The sequence below is a fragment of the Triturus cristatus genome, chromosome 3_2, assembly GCF_964204655.1.
Source record: "Triturus cristatus chromosome 3_2, aTriCri1.1, whole genome shotgun sequence".
NCBI classification, from domain to species: Eukaryota; Metazoa; Chordata; class Amphibia; order Caudata; family Salamandridae; genus Triturus; species Triturus cristatus.
The window spans coordinates 524976628-524997571 of record NC_140584.1 but is presented as its reverse complement, the minus strand read 5'-3'; the positions used below and the strand labels follow the sequence as shown (position 1 = coordinate 524997571).

General features: G+C 42.8%; 1 protein-coding gene across 2 annotated transcripts in view; it reads left to right on the top strand.

Moving 5' to 3' along the window:
- The window catches only part of LOC146857653 (synaptotagmin-9-like), an 827160-nt gene that overhangs the window by 598983 nt on the left and 207233 nt on the right, over nucleotides 1-20944 (top strand). The gene's annotated exons all lie outside the window — the stretch shown is intronic.

Here is a 20944-nt window from a genome sequence, read left to right as displayed (position 1 = left end):
CCCCTTAGTGTCCACAACCCGTTGCTTCATACGTACGTTTTTGTAGAAAAAACACATTATGTATTAAAAAAGTGATTAATGTATAGGTATACTGCTACATTTTTTTTAAGGTGTACACGTTTTTAAAAATTTTTTAGTAACATTTTATTTCTATAGCTATGTTGTTTATCGTTTGTTCAAATATTTGCATATTTGTTTTGTTTTTAATGTGTTTGACTATGTGTGGGAGAAAATGATTATATATTAGTTACATTAAATAATTAATAATTGTACTGATTTATTACATATTTTAATATTAATGTATGTGTAATTTTATTTTGGTTTTGTAGATTTCCATAGTTTAATTTGGTTACATAAAATAAAAATGGATTTGTATGATTATTGTTGATATTTAATATTATTCACATGATATTTATTTTTTATGGATTATTAAATATATATTGTGCTATCTTCGATGTTAGACACCATTAGAAAATGAATTTAGATTAGATTGGGAATATGTAATGTAACCACTTTAGTGTCCAAATCGTTCCCCTAAATGGCTTAGATTGGACTGAGGGTAGTACATTTCACTCCTTTAGTGTCCAACACCTTCCTCAAAATACTTTAAATTGAAGTGGAAATAGTAAATGTGTCTCCTTTAGTATCCAACACCTTCCTCTGAATGGCTCAGGGCCTGATTATGACCTGGTGTGGGCTGCCATGCCAGCGCCCGCTCCAGGACCATCAAATTAAACCAACGCCCACACACCAGATTATGAGTAATCTTGAAGTCTGGTGGGTAGTCCTTTGGAGTTCCCATGGTGGTGCCTATACAAAAGGACCCACAATGGGAATGCCAAAGCCCGGTCCTGCATGGCATGGACTGTAAAGTCCATGCCATACAGGAACTGGGGTATATGCACATGGGGGGCACATCATGTGCCTCCCTGCATGCCTACCATGGCCCCTGAGGCAACAGGGGGGCCCTTTAGGGTCCCCTTTGTTTCCTCTCCGCCACTGCTTTCATGGTGGGATAGTTACAGTGACCACCATGAAGACCGTGGCAGAGAGGAAACGCATAATATGCTTGCCGGTGCCACAGTGGCACTGCCATGCATTATGCGGCCACAAGAGCACTGCAACACTGCCAGGGATCTCTGATCCTTGTTAGTTACAGTGGTCCCATGGTGGTACGACCACTGAACTTTTAATGGTGCCGTCATACCAATGTGGCTATGCTGGTCCATCTGATTGCTGTAGTCATAATTAGGCCCATAGATTGAAGTAAGAATAGTAAATATCACCCTTCAGTAATGTGACTACTTTAGTGTCAAACACCTTCTCCTAAATGGCTTAGATTGGAGTGGAAATAATAAATGTGACCCCATCAGTGTCCAACACCTGCCCCGAGATGGCTTGGGTTGGAGTTGGAATAGTACACATCTCCCCTTTAGGGTCCAATACCTTCCCCTAAATGGCTTAGATTTAAGTGGTAACAGTAAATCTGATCCATTTAGTGTATAACACAACTCTCAAAATGGTTTCAGTATAGGTTTGGGAGTAGTAAATGTAACCACAGTAGTGTATAACTAGGTTATTGTATTATGTTACATTGCAGTGTGTGAGTATTCGAAGTACAACTTTAAATATTGCATTTTTCACACACATATTTAGTGCTGACTTTTTTTAAAGGTCCATAAATGACCCATTTTATGATTTTTTTATCATTTGTTTTTAGACTTTATTTCATGTATATGTTTACATTTTTTTAGGCACATATATATTTTTTCTGACTAAAAATATAAGGTTTTAATGTTAAAGTTTTACATGTATTAAAGTTTAGTGAAATAAAAACATCTTAAATATTATTTAACATTGTTTCATATGTTACAATTAGTGATATATTACATGATATTTTTTATTCTTTTTTAGTACTATTTGCATTATAATTGACATAATTATTTTTATTTTCTTAATAAATGTACTGATTTTTTTTTAACATATTTTGTAACGTAGTTACATACTTGTAATAATTTTTTAACAATCCTTGTTTAAAGTCACAATATTTTCTATAGGGAGATAGTCTTTATTTTGTTTTCAGTCAACGTCCATTTATTTGCCTGTAACTGTACTTTTGTAGTCTATTCCTGTCATCTTGCATTGGATTTGGTGGGAGCGAGTCACAGCTACCTGCTGCTGGTCATTGGATAAGATAAGACCTTTGTTAAGCTTTTCTAAACGGTTTTTCAGGTAGGGTGGGCGAAGGGTGGATCTAGGTAATGTTAGTTATAGAATTTGTTTTTATTTATCATAGTTTTTTGTTCTCTTGTATAGCAGTGTTATGCGTTAGGCCTTCTTAGAGTGTGGTAAAAATGTTGTGTTATTTTAGATATTTTCATGTATTTTAGTTTTAATGTTCCATTATGTTTGAAAATAGTGTTGTGTAAGGGTGGGTATTGTAGGTTTTTAACAGGTTTATGAATCGGTAGTCACCTATTGACCTGTGGTTTTTGCTTTGATTTGATTTTTTTTTAAGGAAATTAATTTGGTTTTCAGTTATTACTTTTTATATTGTATGCTAATTAGTGTTACTGTTTTAATGTTTAAAATGTTTAAAATACACTTCTGTTTTTTGTGTTATTGTTTTTGATATATTTTGAATGTTTAGCTCTATTTATTAATGTTTATTTTTATATTCCATTAATTGAATTAGGTAGTTATTATTCATTAAATATTTTATGTATAATGTATTTTTATTTTATGTGTTTATTGTTATGCTATAGTATTTAAATTAATGTAGTTAGGCAATTAATTAATCAATGTATGCTGAGTTTAATTGAGTTTAATGTTTAAAATAAAGGAGAATTATTAAAATATTTTGTAGTATTTTCTTCTTTTTTGTGATATTAATGTTAGTGTAGTCAATATTGTTTATATATTTTTTTAACATTTTATAGTTATATATAGTTATTTGAAAATAACAATATTTTGTTTCTAATATTTGTGGTTTTGATATTAGTATACATAGATAATTTTAACAGCAATATTTGGGTCATAGATATTTGTGTTTATGCTCATTAAGTACAGTATGGTGATAGTGTTGCAGACAATATTCTTTGTGAATCAATAGTGTTTTTATTGATTTTGTGTCATTTATCCCCTCGTAACATCCAGACTGGATTACTATAATTCGCTTCTGCTATAAATACCCAAAAAACACATATGCTATACATACTTAAATGAGTGAAGAATTCAGCAGCTAGATTATTACTACATTTTGCCAAGACTGTTCCATCTCACCTAAATAGCAGGGCATTCACTGGCTTCCAAAAATGAAGACAATTCAGTTTACGGTTCATACTCACATTCTCAGAGCTGTCTATCGATCTGACCCACATAGACGTCAAGAACTTTCTAAGTACTACATGCAGGCCAGTTCTCTGAGATCTGATATTCCATCCTCCCTCAAACGATTCATACAGTTTCGAGAGGAGGGTGTTCAGCTGCTGTGGCAGGTTCAAATTTATGGACTACCCATCCTCTTTCTTTTCGTGTGAAGGAGAACCACACACGATTAAAAAAAAACTTGAATCCTAGTTCTTCATAAATAATCAATCTTTCCAGTGTGTCCAGAGTATTTCTATCCATTCTGCTACTTTCGCAATTCCTTTCTGCATATTTGGAGATGATAGCACCTTGAAGCTCTCGTTGGAGCATGAGCTGTGCTAAAAAAAATCAAATTCAAATACCGACTATTATAAAAACAGCCACATTCTTCCTCTCGTATTCCTACTGCCTTCCTCTGCCATCCTTTCCTCACTCCCTCTTTCTCGCTAAGAAATGCTGCTAAATAGCATAGGATAAGGTCAATAATGATGTGGCAATGACAAGGCTGTAGATAGCAGAAGCTGGCATCAGGGGAACATGAAGCAAATGGTGAAAAGAGCTTAGCCAAAAGAGGATAAGATGATGGAGAGGCAGCGCGAAATCTGGAGTGTCATGGTTACCGCCAAACTGGAATGAAAAGACGGCTTGTTGGTGATCTGCAGGAGTATATTCAGGCGATGAAGGACTTCGTCACTGGATTAAGCAGTCTTTATTCCCTTTTATTTTAACTTACCCTCTTTTCATGTCGATGAGTTTCTATTTCCCTCAATATTTATTTTGTGCTGATTAATTACCTCCACCTCTGGCTTAATGGAGCAGGGGTGTGATGTTCACTAAATCCTTAAATTTGTGCATACGTATTTCGATTGGTGCAGAATCTATATCAATGATGTTTTATTAATGTGTAAATATTTCTGACATACATTCATATTTATTGATTGATAGGTGCAAGAATGTGGCAACTGCAAGGTAAGTGTTCTCCAAGGTGTCAAAGCCCAGCAGGTCTTTACTCTTTCTTTGAAATTCCAAGGAACAGAGCAGCAAATTAGTGGAAGCCCCCCAACTCCCATAACCCTCTTCCCTCTACCTAAATACCCAATTGATCTTGTGCAGTAAACTGTTTAGAGTTTAAAAACATAACCAGATTGTGGGAAGGAGACAAAACTTATAGACATGGGAGTGAGTAAAGTGATAAAAACGTGATACCAGACAGTGGCAAAGAGATTATGATGGTGTTAAATAGAGCATTGTAAGTGAGAGAGGAGGACAATGTGGCATCTGGTTTATAAGGGGATGTGAGAGAAGGAAAAAAACAGAAGACGGGTGAATAAGTTGGAGAGCTTTTTGAAGCAGAGAAGATTTAGAAAGAGTAGGTTTGAAGTTGACACATGGAAGATAGCAGAGTTAATGGAAAGACTGAAAGCGAATGGAGAAAACAGAGGGGGATATTCTCAAGAACCCGTAATAACTATTGCAAAATTTGCTTAACGCAACTTTGTACATCGCAGTCTATCACGGGAAATAACGCCCTGTTAACATTGCATTCTCAACCCGGCGGCACCATGCGATAGTCCCACGAAAATCGTGCCAAATAACCGCGTTAAAACGAATGCGATGCCGAAAAAAACGTGAATCACCAACGTGAAAAAAGTTGCGATGTGGCCAATCGCGTTACAAAAATCAGAGATAACCAGCAACAGGCCTGCAATTCCCACACGTTTTGCAGGAAAATGCACTATGAAAACACCGAAAAACACAAACAAAACAATACAAACTGCGTAGCACCATGGAGGATGCCGGAGCAAGTACAGAGGACGGCCAGAACCCCACAAGCCCCCAGGAGGACCCGCCTGGGACCTCGAGATCATGGAAGGGCAAGGAGAAGAAGACGAGGAAGACTAGGTTCAGTCCGTAGGAAATCCGGATCATCATCATGCAGGTGATAGAACACCACCATCAACTGTTCGTCACCTCCAACGTACCATTGGCAAATAAAAATGCAATATGGTAGGCCATCCTAGACCAGGTGAATGCAGTCGAAGTGAGGAAGAGGACAATTGGAGAGGTCAAGAGGCGATGGAATGATGTGATGCGCAAAACAAAGAAGAAACTCGCTGACAACCATCAGGCAGCAATGCAGACTGGAGGTGGCAGTCCAGCGGAACACCAGGAGCTGGATGAGTTGGAGTCCACAGTCATCAGTGGGGAGACGGTGGCAGGAGTTGGGGGTCCAGACACTGCTCGACATGACCTGACACAACAGCATCAGTGTGAGAACCCAACAGGGACTGGGGACGGGGGGAGATGGGCACAATGGCACACATGAACAATTAAGTAGAGCACACTGCACACCCACAATGACTCTTGAGCATGTCCCTCAATCCCTTGGCACACTGCAGCACACATACAAACAGCAAGTCCACTATGGGCATAAAGGTGTCCCCCCCACACAGCACCAATCCCACAACCAACCCATGCACACGTTTGAAAACCAGCAAATATGCATGTCTGTGAGCCACACTGACAATGCAAGTGACACTGCATGACGAATAGCATGGCTGCAGTTCAATTATCATGACATGGTGCACGCCACGACACTAAGGTGGCTGAGTGTGGAACACATCCGGAAAGGAGCAAGTCACACCCTGACACATCCACCTGCACACACAAACCCTGGCAGCAACAGCACATCTGCTGCTAATAATAAACCATTCCCAAAAGCCCAAATCAGCCAAGTCTGCAACATCTCAGCACTGTAGAAGCACAGAAGTCAAAGGCACTCCGCCCCAAAGGGAGAAGGGGCAGCAAAATCACAGCTGCAGGGGCGACTCACTCACAATGCAGCACACACACATAGCAATAACAGCACATCAACATTGACGACAATGTGGCACGAAGTGCAAGGCTTTCACTGCAGAACCGAGGACACAACTGGTTCCGCTTGCGTGTAGAAACTGGTCAATCACATCTGGCATAGCAGGAAAATGTGAGATGGGATGTATGCGTACAATCTCACATCCCTGATGTAGTTAAAATGTCCACTGTCCAGCATGAAATAATCGGCTACTCCCAAACAGTCACAATGCACATTGTCATGCAGTCTGTATGTAAACATGTACAATGCGTCAACATACATGGAACACACTGTCAACCAGCATCTCCCCTTTACTTTGCAGAGGGACAATCAACACCTCCTGCAGAGCAGACCAGACATCTCTTCAGTGATGATGAAGAGGACCCCCTGGACATTTGCCCCGACACCCTCCAACGGCTCGTGGACAGCCTCCGCACCCCCCCCCGGAGCAGTGCAGGCCAGCTGCATCGAGGTGGCCCCACCCCCTGCACAGACCACACAGCAGGAAGCACCAACCACCATGGCTGGTTCCCAGCACCTCACCCAAGAACACATGGCGTTCCAAGGCCAGGTGTTACACTGCAAGAAGGAGGTGGCTGAACATGTGTGGGTGGGGTTCGCCAACATGGATGACATATGTGGGTGTCTGAGTCACCTCAGGGACCACTTACACTAACTAACAGACACCTACAGTTGACACCATGATATCCAACAATCCATGCCCGACACCACTGGAGACATGCTTCTGAGAGAACAACTGTCTACTCAGAGTGGCCTCAGCGATGTTAGCCGAAAGTTGGCACAGATGATGAGGGTAATGGAGAACATAGAGCATATGCATGTGGAAAGAATGGCTGCCACGGATGCACACCAGCGTAAAGTTGTTGGTATCTTCCATGCCCTGCAGATCCTCATCATGGCATTGCTGCCACTAAGGCAGTCACAGATTAATGCTGCTGGTACTTCCACACACGCACACATCTCAGGCCCCTGATGTGTCACTGGCACACAGTGCTACAGAACAAACATCAGCACCCACATGTCAGACAGATGACAGAGAGAATGAGGATGCATGTGATTCCACCTGTGTAGTGAGAAGGAGACCGTAGCAATCCTCTCCGCCATATGCCCCGTTTCCTCTTACTGCTGCCCTCTGTATCATGCCCTGTAACAACACCTCCCACTGTCCCACGAAACACTCCGCGACACTCACCTTGGACCTCGAGATGGACTGCCATATTCAGTTTGCTCAACAATGATACAGCAATCACACTGCGGACTGTCCTCTACCTCTTCTGATGTACTTATTAATCCCTAAATGACCCTGGCTGGCCAAACCCTGGTCTACAATGTAATGTGTCATGTCCATAATCAATCAATTTCTAAAGTAATGATGAATGTAAGGACATTGATTGAACAAAAAGGAACACCATGGGAAATGAAAGAAATGCGCATGTGTGACCGTGACACACATAGGCATTTAGATGACTGGGAATGTGTGTACTAGCTGTGACCTCAATGCACAGAACCAACACTCGCGCACTTACACCACTTGGCCCCACGCAGTGTTAGGAATAGGGCTGTGTATGTAATGTGTAAGTCGTTGGCAGGCCAAAAGTTGTGTCCCCCATCACATTTGACAACAGAACATCTCTTTTTTATTTTTTTATTTAAGCAGGGCAGAAAACAATAAAAAGGAAGATACAGTAATACATCAAATATTATCAGTTTCATACGTTTTCATACATATCCTATGGGTACCTTATTGATGTCAGTCCAGAGAGAGAGCTGAACAAGTCCTTCACAATGAATAATCTATTACAATATATACACAACCTTGGTCTTATTTACATTATCAATGATATACAGTTTGATTTCCCAAACCTTCTTGCCCCGTTTATCTCATTTCTTCCAACTATTTAATCATAGGTGCCCATGTCTTATAGCCTTTCTTCCTGACTCGATAGCCCTTAATCTCATATAGTGCCATTTCTTGAGTATGTACATTAAGGAGGCGGTAAAACCATGCTAAATAGCTAGGCGCTTCCACCTCTATCCAAGCTGTTGCAATCAACAGCCTAGCTACTGCCACTGTCATAAATACAAAATCTATCTGTGATGGTGATAGACTTAATCTATAGTCAAATCCAAATAACATTAATGTCGAGGTTAGATTAACATTTTTGTTAATAGATGTTGTCCAAAATTCTTCTATGCCTGTTTTAAGGGATATCAGTTTACTGCATGTGGAAAACATATGTATTATATCTGCAGGGCCATCCTGCCACCAAGGGCATGTGTGGTTTTCCCGTTTCCCCCACTTAAATAACTTCGCCGGAGTATAATACAAATGAAATATAGTTTTGTAGTACTGTGATTTGAGATTAGCAGAGAGAAAATTCTTTTTTGCTAATTCTAGTGTCCTATCTATATCTATTTCTTCATCTCCTAATTCGCTGCCCATTTGGTCTCAATTTTCCCTATATCATCCGAGAGATTTCCCAACAGAATATTATAGTAATCCCCAATCCGAGCATTTCCCCGAAAAGCCAGTTCTAAAACTGGTATAGAATCCAGATTGAAAGTCTCTTGCGGAAGTGTCTTCAACCAGCTCCAGATTTGAATATATTTAACATCTCTTCGCATACCTACTCACACTCAAATGGGTGGACACAGCCTGTAGTGATGGATCACATTGATACACATGGCATGAAGTTGGACACCATGCTCACATTGCTGAAGACACGTAGGAGCACAGGTCTATCAGCAACCATCTAAACCACAATGTCAGGATCACAGACGTGGAGCTGGCAATAGGGACTCACCCCTCAGTGAAATGCGTCAGTCAGTCCCTCACTGTGTACGGACAATGCTCATCGAGGCACACGATTTATCATTCTAATCCACACTCATCACAATTGATGGTGAAGTTCCGTAGACTTATTTTTCATGTGGGTGTCAGTACGGGCGGCACATGGGCCACAACATGCAGACCAATGCATCAGACACTAACAGGTAGCATTCGGTCACTGTACAGTACCACGTGACAGCTGTTGTGCATGTGCCCGGGATGTCCTGCCATTGTGTTGGTGGCTCTTGTAGTGCCGGCACTCTTCTGACATGCAGCAGTAATGTGGATGACAGGCCACAGCTCGGAGCAATGAGTCGTATGTGTGCGCAATGTTTGGACGCAGGGGTAGTTGTGTACGCAAGGGTCAAGGGCATTCCGTGCAAGAGTATGTCGAGCCAGGACTTCTGTGTCTGTGGTGTGGATACGTTGCTCTTTCATTTGCACTGTGCGTAGTGTGGGAGTCGTCATCATCTGCCATGGTATCTCCCTCAGGGGGAGCCAGCAGCATGTAAGACCAAGGTCAGAAGTGCAGATGTCCTTCCACATTATGTATTGAGACAAAGGTGCTTTCATACCTAATGTTAGTCCGACAACTGCTTGTATTCTGGAAATGTGATGTTGCTTTAGCGCTGCAATTGAGACTAGGCCTTAGGCTTATGGTGCACCACTGGTGAAACACACACAACAGTTGGCATGTATGATCCAGAAGCCCGAGCGGTCTTGCGCGCCCTGTACAATCCCTTTGTGCGCGGCCGCCCTCCGGGTGCATGCTAAATTGCAACATTCTCAATTGTGGTCCATGTGTCGCCGACACAGCGACAGAGACACCCGCATCAGAATTTTCCCTGTCCCGCCCAGAAATGAACTACTCCTAGAGCCCAGGGATAAATATTCACACCCCTATGCTGGCCTGGCAAACGCCGACCCAGCCCATTCGGCTTATGTATAAAGGGGGGGGATGACATCGCTACGTGTCTCAGTTCTTCCCCACTGCCGGAGGTGACATGGCTGGATCAGCATGACATATCACAGGATTCAATCATAGAGGGTTCTTGACTTGTGGTGCCCTGAGTTGGTGGCACTGGATGCACTGCGGCCGGCACGGGCCTACCGCCAAAGGGACGGTGACTTTCAGTGCACTGAGGTAGGGGCACTGTAAGTTCTGAGCGGGTGTGCAGCCTGCGAGGATGCGCTGTCCTGGTGGTCCGGACTGGTAGGGATTTGTGTGAGCCCTGCTGGACCGCACTGTAAGCCTGAGCCAGGGGGCAGCATGGGCCTACCGCCACATGGCATTGCCTCGCAGTTCACAGAGTTAGTGGCACCTAAAGAGCTGGGCGGGTGTGCAGCCTGCGCTGATGCCCTGTGCACTGATGTGATCTCTGCCATTGTTTAATCAATACCCAGAATCAGGTGTGTGAACTTGTGGCCCGCGGTGCGGGACTGCATGATGTGGAGGCTGCCAAGGTCGCGAAACCTTGACTTGGAGCTTTAATCGGCACATGGTGGGCCCTTTTGGAGACACACCGGTGGCGGAAGGTGAGCAGCGAGGCCTAGTTGCGCAGGGTCAGCCAATCGCCACTGGGCGGTGGGAGGGACTGGTGTGCAGCAGATTGTGTGTGCAGATGCGGGCAAGCGCCGATGGTGTGTGCTATGATGTGGACCCTGCCATTCATGATTCGGGATTCTGTTTCAGATAAGGGACCTGGTAGACTTCAGTGTGTACCGGCACGTGGTTGGAGACACACCGGTGGCAGCAGGTGAGCAGTGAGGACCACTTTCTCCCTCTCTCCCTTTCGCTGTCTTGCTCTTTCTCTCTCTTTCTTGCTCTCTCTCCTCTTTCTATTTCTCGCTCTCTTCTTGCTCTCTTTTACACTCTCTTTCTCTACCTCTCCCTCTCCCTTTCTCTCTCTTTCTCGCTCTCTTTCTTGCTCACTCTTTCTCTCTTTTTCTCGCTCTCTTTCTCGCTCTTTCTCCCTCTCTTTCTCTCTCTCTCTCTCTTTCTCCCTCTCCCTCTCTTCCTTTCACTCTCTCTCTCTCCCTTTCATGTTCTCTCTCTTCTCTCTCTCTCTGTCCTTGGATGAGCGCATGACATACCTTCTTTCTTTAAATTTTATCTTGCGGCTGTGACTCACAGATTATCCAGAGAAGACCCACCATGACTCATAGTTTTATTTGGTTTAATTTGAATAAATTGTTTTGTTTTGAAATTCAAAGGTTAATGTCTGATTCTCCTTTTTCTGACCTACATTATTGTTGATTGTTGTGATTGTGCGACATCAGGCAAATTGTTTTGTTCCGGTTTCGTACAGTTGATGTGATATCTCTTTGTCCAGGGGGAGGGGACACCGGGTGGGGCTCCTGGGGGTGCTGGCGGTGGATTTTGTGGCCCTCTTGGGGCTCCGAGCTGAATGATCAGTGGCTCCATGGCATCTGTCGTTCTGCAGGTGTAGCTCTGTGCTGGGCTCCCTTTCATGGTGCAGGTTGTCGTCCGACTTTACACCAGGAAAGAGCATCCCTGCTGCTAACGCGCCTTATCGCATGTTTTGTGAACTTTTCGCCGATCTGGCTGGTCGTTGAGAACGTTGCAAAGTAGTGTTGTCGCGGCTTTTTACACGGGAACGCCTACTCTGCATCTCATTAGCGATAGTTGCCAGAGTAATCTGTGGCGATGTTTTTTGTGGCTGCTATCGCAGGTAAAGTGGTGATATCGGCTGTTAGCACCAGCTTGTGAATAGTGCGATGAATTTATCGCCACTTTGGTGGCGATAAAGTGCCGCTAACTCAGCGATAGGTCCTTGAGAATATGTCCCAGAGCGTTTAGTGGAATCAGGACAAGTGGGGAGGAGAGAAACATCCAAGATATGGTAAAAACTAGGATTTAGAGTGATGGAAGTAAAAGAAAGAAAAGGGTGGTAAAGAGAGAGAGACAAGAAACATGTGAGAATTGTCTACAATCGAAAGCCTAACTAAGTGTCGGAATAGTTAAGGGGCTGAGTGATGGTCAAAAAGTAGGTCAAAAAGTAGATGAAAAGGGATGTGAGTTAAAATAGTGGACCATCAGAAAATAAACAGGATGAATGCATGCTAGAAAGCAGCATGGGTTATTGGAATAAGACGGGAAAACTTTACTGAAAGGAGAGAAAAGGGATACAACGCAATGAACGGGAGAACACAGAGGTAGGTGTGTGACAGTAATGATGAAAGAGATGAAATCACAAATGTAGATCTTTGTGAGAAGTAGGAAATCTCCTCGTTGAAAGTGGCCTTCGAATGTCTCAATTTTATTGTAATGCATGTTTGAGAAAGGAGCGGAGGAGTCTAGACTTCCTTCAGAGGGACCACTCCGGCTAACTTGAATTCCTCCTCTTATTGAAGGTTAGGTGTTTGGCTGCATGGTTAACCATGTAACTTGCCACTGCACCTTACCAGTCTGTTGAGTGCAAGCTATTTGTTTAAATTACCTGGTCCTTTTGCAAAGCAATTACCCTTAAGGTCTTATTTGAAAACAGAGAATTGCATAAAAATGAAAAACAAGCCAAATACTTTCACGTACTTTGGCTTGCCTATGTTGTGTATTGTACATGAAGCTGTATCTGTACTATCATGTACATCGTGACTCCACAAAGTATGGGGCAGATGTTAGTTCACGGCTATTTATGCTTGCCCTCGTTTGTATCTCTCTGTATCTCTTTCGTCGACCTCTTAAAGTTATTGGCGGCATAGAAAGTGCTCTGATATCATCTTTAAATTCTGTTCTTGTATACAAATAGGATGATTGGCACCAAATAAAAGTCATCTCCACTCACCAAATCTGAAGTGTGAGTTTGTCAACCTGGGAAAAGTTGATCAACACCTGCATGGCCATGAACAACAAGAGGTTCGCCTTATTTCACAGGCCTGTTTGCTGTTCCTCCTGCAGTGGAAGCGAAGTCGCTGGGCCCCCTTGATCGCCACTCATTGCTGAAATTGAGGTATCCAACATAATCCAGGTGCTGGTCAACAGCATCGATCTACAGTGAAACATGCATCATCACACAATAATATAGGTTTATATCTGACAATTAACAAAAGACCAATTAAAATAACTTGGTAGCAAGTAATGCTATTTGATGCAATATGTTCTTAATGCCCACTGGTTAACCAACTGTGTTGGTTAATTTATGTCAGAGATCAAAAGTTTAGATGTGTGTGTGCATGTGTATATGTTGTACATTATGGGTACAATCACCCCACAAGGCCCACGTGCACTGCATCCTGTACCTTGTTTATTTTAAGCAGTGCTTATTTTGTGTCGGTGTTCCGCACCGGCACTTATTTCTAAACATTGATCGGTATTAGAGAATCCACCACTTGGTGGCGCTGTAGGTTCTATTTTGTTTTCAGCAGAGCACATCAGTGGAGTGTTTCACTGTCTGATGTACTTTTAAAACAGTCACATTAATTGCTATCAGTCCGTCCCTACAGTTTGAGTTGACCTGAAATAGTCCACAATGTTACATTAGTTTTAGTGTGATCGTGTAAATAATGCTGGCACTTGCATCAATCAGTACCGGTGAGAGCCGTGGCTGATACGGGCTACAGTCAGCTCCTGTAAAAAAACCTTCGGTCGTAGAACTTCATTTTTTATTTTTACAATTAAGCACTGCTTTTAAGTCATATGTGGTGGTGCTGTCTTCATTTGTGGATTCATGTGGGCCAAGAGGAACACACATATCACTGTAAAATCTGAACAGAAATGGTGGACCAATGGCGGATGTTATTTTGTACTAAGGTAGGTAGCAGAGGTAGGGGCATATCATCAGGGGCCTTATCTCCGCTTTTTTGGCTTTTAAAGCCAGAAAAGCAGAGATAATGTTTTCGCCCTATTAGCAAGAGGGTGCTAACATGCATAATCGCATGTTAGCACCCTTTTTCCCTACGCCTCCCTTTGCATCTCTAATGAGATGCAAAGTGGGCGTTCCTTCCCCAAATAACTGGAGAAATGTCGCTAACCGACATTTCTCCAATTATCATTGGGCACGCTAACAAGCATAGTGATAAGAAAAGTAGCGCTAACCACGGTTATCGCTACTTTCCTTATCCCTGATATCATGGTTAAGTATGCCCTGCCCTATCAACAACGTAGCACCAAACGTTGTGCGATTATCGCTGGAATCCCAGCGTTAATTGCACATTTGGCAGCTAACTCGGGTATTTTTATCCCTCTGGAGATAAGCGTCGCTGATAGCGCGCTATCTCCGCGATAAAAACAAGCGATACCCGGCGATAATTATCCTAGCGCTAAGTGCGCTTAGCGATAATTATCGCCGGTTGTTGATGATATGCCCCGTAGAAATACTGGGTTATCCAGGGAGGAGGTAGAAGTCTGGTCATGGGGAAGACAGTCAACATCTTCAAATCTTTCATCTTTTGTGCTTTCTACCTATTTTTACTGGCTATTCACACACAATTTGCACTCTTAAGCTCAGTGCCAAAACACATTTGTAAATATGTAAATTGGCCGTGAAAAACGTTGACTTCTTTTCTTACTTGGAGTAGAAAAAGTGATTTTAAACCAGAAAAATATATTGCTGGTAAAGACAAAAAAAAATAATAACATTTGATATAGAGCCTTTTTTTCTGGCATCAGGAACTCTTTTAAATTAGGGTTAGGTGTATGCATCGAAAGATATTATTCTGTAGATTTTCAAGCATTGGGTTTGGAGAGTAAGAATGTGTTAAATATACCCAAACATAATTGGCCACCTATGGTACAAACGTAACCGAATAGGTCCGTTGTTGTCTTTGGAAAATGAAATTTTTTGGAGTCCATATAGAAAGAAAATCTGATAAAGTGATGTTTGTGATAAATACATATATTTCAAATTACTATTCTTGAAATTAGATACGTAATCTATCTGTTCTTGCACATCTTAATTTCTCTGATATCTGTGGTCTATTTTCATATTCCAAATGTGTAACTTTAATCATTAATTGTCGGATGGCACAGGTCGAAAAATGAATGTCATTTTAGCGTTTGATTTGTTTATTTATTATAAGGATATCCTTGTTGCCAGACCCTGAGTAAATTTGGCTTGAAAAATAATTGGCATAAAAATGATTGCTTGAGATTTTTGTAGGTTTTGTAGTTGTAAATCTCCATCCCCCATGGGTATGAGAGGGGTTCACCACCCAAGAACATTTTGAAGGAAACCCGCAAAATGGTGCATTTCACGCCCCACTAATTTTGCAAAAAACGCATAGGTTAGAAGGAGCACTCATGGTATGCCAAGCATGACTGATGCACCGCGGTGGTCTTGGAGAATCACTCTTCCCATTTAAATATTGAGAAGATAGATGGGGGCGAAATAGTGCCCTTAATCACAATTGCCTTTAAAAAATTCCTGAAGTCATAGTTAATACAGGGAGTTAAGAAAATGCAATGCTGCATGGCAGGACGTTTAAAATAGTGTCTTTCTTCATTTCAAGTACACCCGTTCACAAATCTCACTATCTCAGAGGCTGTCACTGAGGTTATCGAGATCTTTCAAGTCCAGACACAGTGGCGGCTTGTAGAGGGAGTGCTGCGGGGCAGTGGGCTGGGGCAGGGGAGGGGCAGGGTGGAGGGGTAGTGGAGTCGGACATACGACGGCCAGGGGTTAAGTAAGTAAATAAATGAAACTATTTACCTTGCGCTCGCTGCATCGCCGAGTTGTTTTTATATAAAAGCAGAATATGAAACTCAATATAACACTTGCCAAAAAATCCCATCTAAAAGTCACTCATCATTACAGAATTTCCTTGCCATATTTGAATATTTAAGCGACCTGTGGATTTTATACATGATATCCTATTTATGTATTGGCTTAATTTTGGCTCACACCTAGGGTATTGCAAAAGGTGCAAGTTTGATATTACAGCCCATTATTGGCCTCCAGAGAGCTGCCCATATCATGTAGGATTGGCAGGAATGCAATAATTTTTGTATCTTGCCTTAAAGACTGGTTCTATGCTCCAAGTTTCCTAGAGCAGGCAGATGTCAAATTTGTTTATAAAGTGGTTCCAATCGGTTAAAGCGATTTTAGGTTTTAGGCCAACCACATTCCAGGAAATGACCGAAACCTCTGAAGACGTAGCGGAAGAAGATGTAATCAGAATTGCGGGAGGGTCCCCCACAGATGCGGCAATAGCTAGACAGGGGTCAACCAGGGTAACTTGTTCAAGAGTGTTGAAACCAATTTCACAGATGTTACGTATATCAGTAAGTCCCTGGGGAATGTGATATATTTGAGCTAGTGACTGTTGCTACATTAGCAATATAAGGGGTCGCTACTACTGGCTGTCCCCGAGGGTTGTCCCAGTATATGGTGTAAATAGATTCTGGTGAGGTTGGGCAAGGAAGTAGGAGCGAAGTGCTTAGTCTGTGCAGTCAATTGATTTCCCCCAGTATGGATTTGCCTGCTTCTTGATTTGGAGGAATTTGTGGTGCTTTAGTCTGACTACTGTATGTCCATTGGTGTTTGAATTGTATGTTGGACCCCAATGGTAGACTATACCTAGCATCAATTGCCACCAAACTATCAGCTAATTCCTGTCAACCATGATTAGTTAAATACAATCAAAATGGCGGTTATGTGTATTGCATATTTTGACACTGAGAATATCTTCCCTAATGAATGACCTGCAGCCCCTCAGATGTCTTATCCAGCATGTGACCTTTCTCTTTAGTGGCTCCACCTATTCTTAACTTGCATGTGAAGAAAGTTTAGGAACATTTAGAAAATTGATCCTAGAGGCTGGTAGAAAGCCCCTAAGGTTGGCATGTTGGGCTACCTTTTAGCTGTTTGTGTGCTGGTTCAAATTATTGATCCCTGGCATCCCAACTCTTGGGTTGTCATTGCCTGAATCGTGCAATTGATGGGCACCTAGCTTTCTCACAGATGTTTCCCGACCATACTCCTGACTCGAAGTGACTTCCGTTTCTTGCACTGATTTCTTTAGATCTCCACAGGAAGCTGCTTGCCATAGGTTTCCTTAGAGGAGGCTCTGGTGCCCTCACCTTGAAGCCTTTATTTGTCAGGGTTTCTAGTGTTGGTTCCCACCTTATCCATAAGCAATTGCCCGTCAATGCCTGTTAGCTGATTAGTCATGAACTTGAGTACCCCTATCTCTGTAGTCAGCTCCTTAATATGTGCCATAGAGTTATCCATACAAGTGGAGGGGCTGCTAGTGGAGCTGCTATGCCTTTCACCTCTGCTTGGGCCTCCATGGCAAAGGGGGTTTCTAGCATGTCAAGTAAGGGCAAAAAACAATTGCTATATGGTATATCAAGCAGTTTGCGCAAACTTCCTCAAGGTTAAGTCGAGTGCAACCAGAAGGCACCGTACCGTGAAACTCACGGAGTTGTTTGGAGGAATAACTCAAACTATTTGTCCCAGTTGGGCCAGGGTTCGTGCCCTTGGGCCCAGTCGGGTCCGGACGGGCTTGACTTTGGCGTGCCAGCGGTGCACCCGCTGCACGCGTCCGGTGCGCGTCCGTTCTTGGGCCATTAAATAAGGTTGAAGGAAGGACGACATGCAGCCACTAGAGCGCTGACCGTAGGGAGCGCATGGCAGAACCAAAATGGCCACCCGGGGAGAATAAGCCCCGTAAAATGTGCAAAGTGCCAAAGATTCTGAGTATAACACACTCAGGACGAAGAACAATTTAAAAACTGACAGCCAACTTAAAAGCAGTACATTCACAGTTCATTTATCATAAAATACATAGAATTTAACGAAATAAGGCAGCAGTAAAAGCGAGTGAGCAAAACCTTTCAAGCACTGCGCGTTTACTTTTACCACGGGGATTCACAAGGAGAACATTGATAGATTATGCCTCAAACAAAGTGACTCTAATACATGTGCCACCCCCACATAAATGCAGCCCCTTATCCAATAAGGAATTTATCTTTTTTAATATTAATTGACGCTCACTTCTCAATCGTAAGGCTGACATCTTTGACCTTCTCATTACTGAGCAACCTGATGCCATCTTTCTTACTGAAACCTGGCTGAATAACAGTTCTGGCCCTGATATAGCCATGGCCTTGCCTACTAACTATGCCATTGCTAGGAAAGACAGGATAGCTAAGATAGGTGGAGGTTTTGCAATGATCTATCATGAGTCTCTTGATTGCAAACTTGATGACTTCCCCGCTATCGGCTGCGAAGCCTCTTTATTTAAACTTACTCTGACTCCCAGTTCACTTTTTCAGGCATATTGGTCTACCGCCCCCCTGGCCCTCCCGATCCATGGATTAAGTCGTTTCCTAATCTTGCCACCCCCTATCTTCTTAATGACGCTTATTTCACCATTCTGGGTGACCTTAATCTGCACTTTGATGACCCGACAAGTGCAAAAAGTGCTGCACTTCTCTCTGATTTGACAGCAATGAACATTCAGTTATGTAATTGGGGCACTACTCATGTGGCTGGTCACTTGCTGGATCCGGTCCTTTCTAATTTTTCCAATATCTGTTTGCCCCCCGGCCCTCCCATTGTGCTGGTAAGACCACTATGCGGTTAGTTTTTGTTTTAAAATTTCATCTTATCCACCAACTGCAGCCCTGGGAACTAAACTGAAATGTAGAAATTGGGGGAAACTTGACATTAGAGTTTTCAATAACCTCCTCATCAATAGTGCTCCTGCTTTTAAACTTATATCTACAGCTGACCGAGACTATTCAAAACTGGATCCTAAAATCCATTGATGCCTGCCTCCCTCTTTCTAATAAGAGGGTGAATAACCACCGACCCCCTGTTCCTTGGTTCACTGAGGATCCAAATAAAGAAAAAACTAAATGTGAAGCACTGGAGAGACAGTGGCGGAAGAACTATGCATTTGATGCCAAACATGCCTATAAAAAAGCAATAGGGTACTACCAATCTCTCTGTAAAATAGCACGAGTTTAATATGGTTCCTCTAGTATCTCAAATGCTCAGAACTGCTCTAGGACCTTGTTTAAGGTGGTCAAAGAGCTATCTGGGTCAGGTTGTCAGTCCATCCCTTTAATCCTCAATGCAGTGCAATGCGAGGATCTTGCCAGCTTCTTTCTGAGTAAAGTTGAAAAAATGTATACTGCACTAAATGTGGACAAGCTGGCTTACACCTAACAGCAGGTTAATATCATCCCTCATGCAGATAATATCACCGGACTTGCAAATTATATATCTTATAATAAACCGGTAACTTGGTCCCCTTTGGATATGAACTTTTTTAAACAACTTTTGGGTAGCTTAAAATCTGGTTCACCTTGTGATCTACTTCCTATACTAGTGTTAAAGCAGCTTGAACTGCCTTCACTGATGTTAGTAATGGAACTCCTTAATGCCTCCCTTTGGGAAGCAAAAGTCTAGCCCGAATGGAAGCATGCCATGGTTCTTCCTCTTCTTAGAAGACAAACGCTGACTCTTCTCAATTCTCCAACTTTCGGCCTATTTCACTGCTTCCAGCCTTCCCTAAAGTTTTGGCAAGGCATGTCAACTCACAGCTATCCCATTTCATTGAAACCCATAATCTCTTGCACCATTCTCAATCTGGATTCAGAGCAGATTTTTCCACAGAAACTACCCTCTTGGGTGTTACCGAAATGCTGCGGCACCGGTTGGATAATGGGGATATGGCAGCTCTCATTTTGCTTGATTTGAGCGCTGCATTCGACACGGTAAATCACACCGTGTTACTGAAAGATCTACAATCTTTGGGCATTGGTGGCCTGGCTCTGAAATGGCTTGATTCCTTTTTGCTAATGGCACGTTCCAGATTTTTTCCTCTACGGCCAGCTCCAATATCCATCCTTCCCCACATGGAGTATCGCAGGGCTCTGTGCTGAGTCCTCTATTATTCAACATCTATGTTAGACCTCTGGTGACGATTGCCGAAGAGGCAGGACTGTCCCTTTTTTCCTACGCTGATGACACCAGGATAATGTTGTCACTCTCTGCTATGCAATACTCTGACTCTTCTTCCCTTCAATCTGGCCTGTCCAAAATTGCGTCTTGGATGCAAATGAGCTTGCTAAAGCTGAACGGAGAAAAAACTGAAGTCCTGATTTTTGGGAAGAACAAATATCTTTGGGGTCCCCAGCACTGGCCATCAGAAATGGGCACTTTACCCTTGCTGTCTCATCAACTTCGTAACCTAGGCTTTATCATTGATGACCAACTATCTATGAAACAGCAGGTCATCAAGGTGGCCACAACTTGCTTCACCATCCACAAGTGGCTCAAGAAAATCCTTTGGATGCTGCCTGGCCCCACTCAGAGAACCGTAGTCCATGCCCTTGTCACTTCCAGGTTGGACTACGGTAACGTGCTATATCTGGGTGTAAATAAAGACGTGGTGCAAAAATTGCAGGTGGTGTAGAATGCAGCTGCTAGACTGCTCAGGGTAGAGCATTGCAATAAATTCAAAGCCCTGAGCTACATCTTCAAGATTAAATCTGGCACAGGCCCTCTGTACCTTCAATCCTTGGTCCATTGTTACGTACCTGCACGTTCTCTCCGCTCTATGTTGCAAGTGAAATTTTCAGTTCCCAGAATCCATAGGTGGTTGATCTTTTGCCTATCTAGGTCCCTCTCTGTGGAACTCTTCCCTTGACTTTACGTAATGAAGCACTGTTAGACATGGGTTTTCTGGTTGGCTAAGAATGATGATGAATTAAACCCAGATCAGTTGACTGGGGGTGAGTGCTTGCAATGTTCAACACTCCTTCCTTCATCCCCTTTGGTTTTGCTTTGTTTGCTCTTAGTTGGCAGGGTATGCCCAGGCGTGGGCCCCTTGCTCACTTTGCCACTGGATTCAAGCTAGCCTGGCTGATGAAGGCTGATTAGCCAGTATCCGGTCCCAGG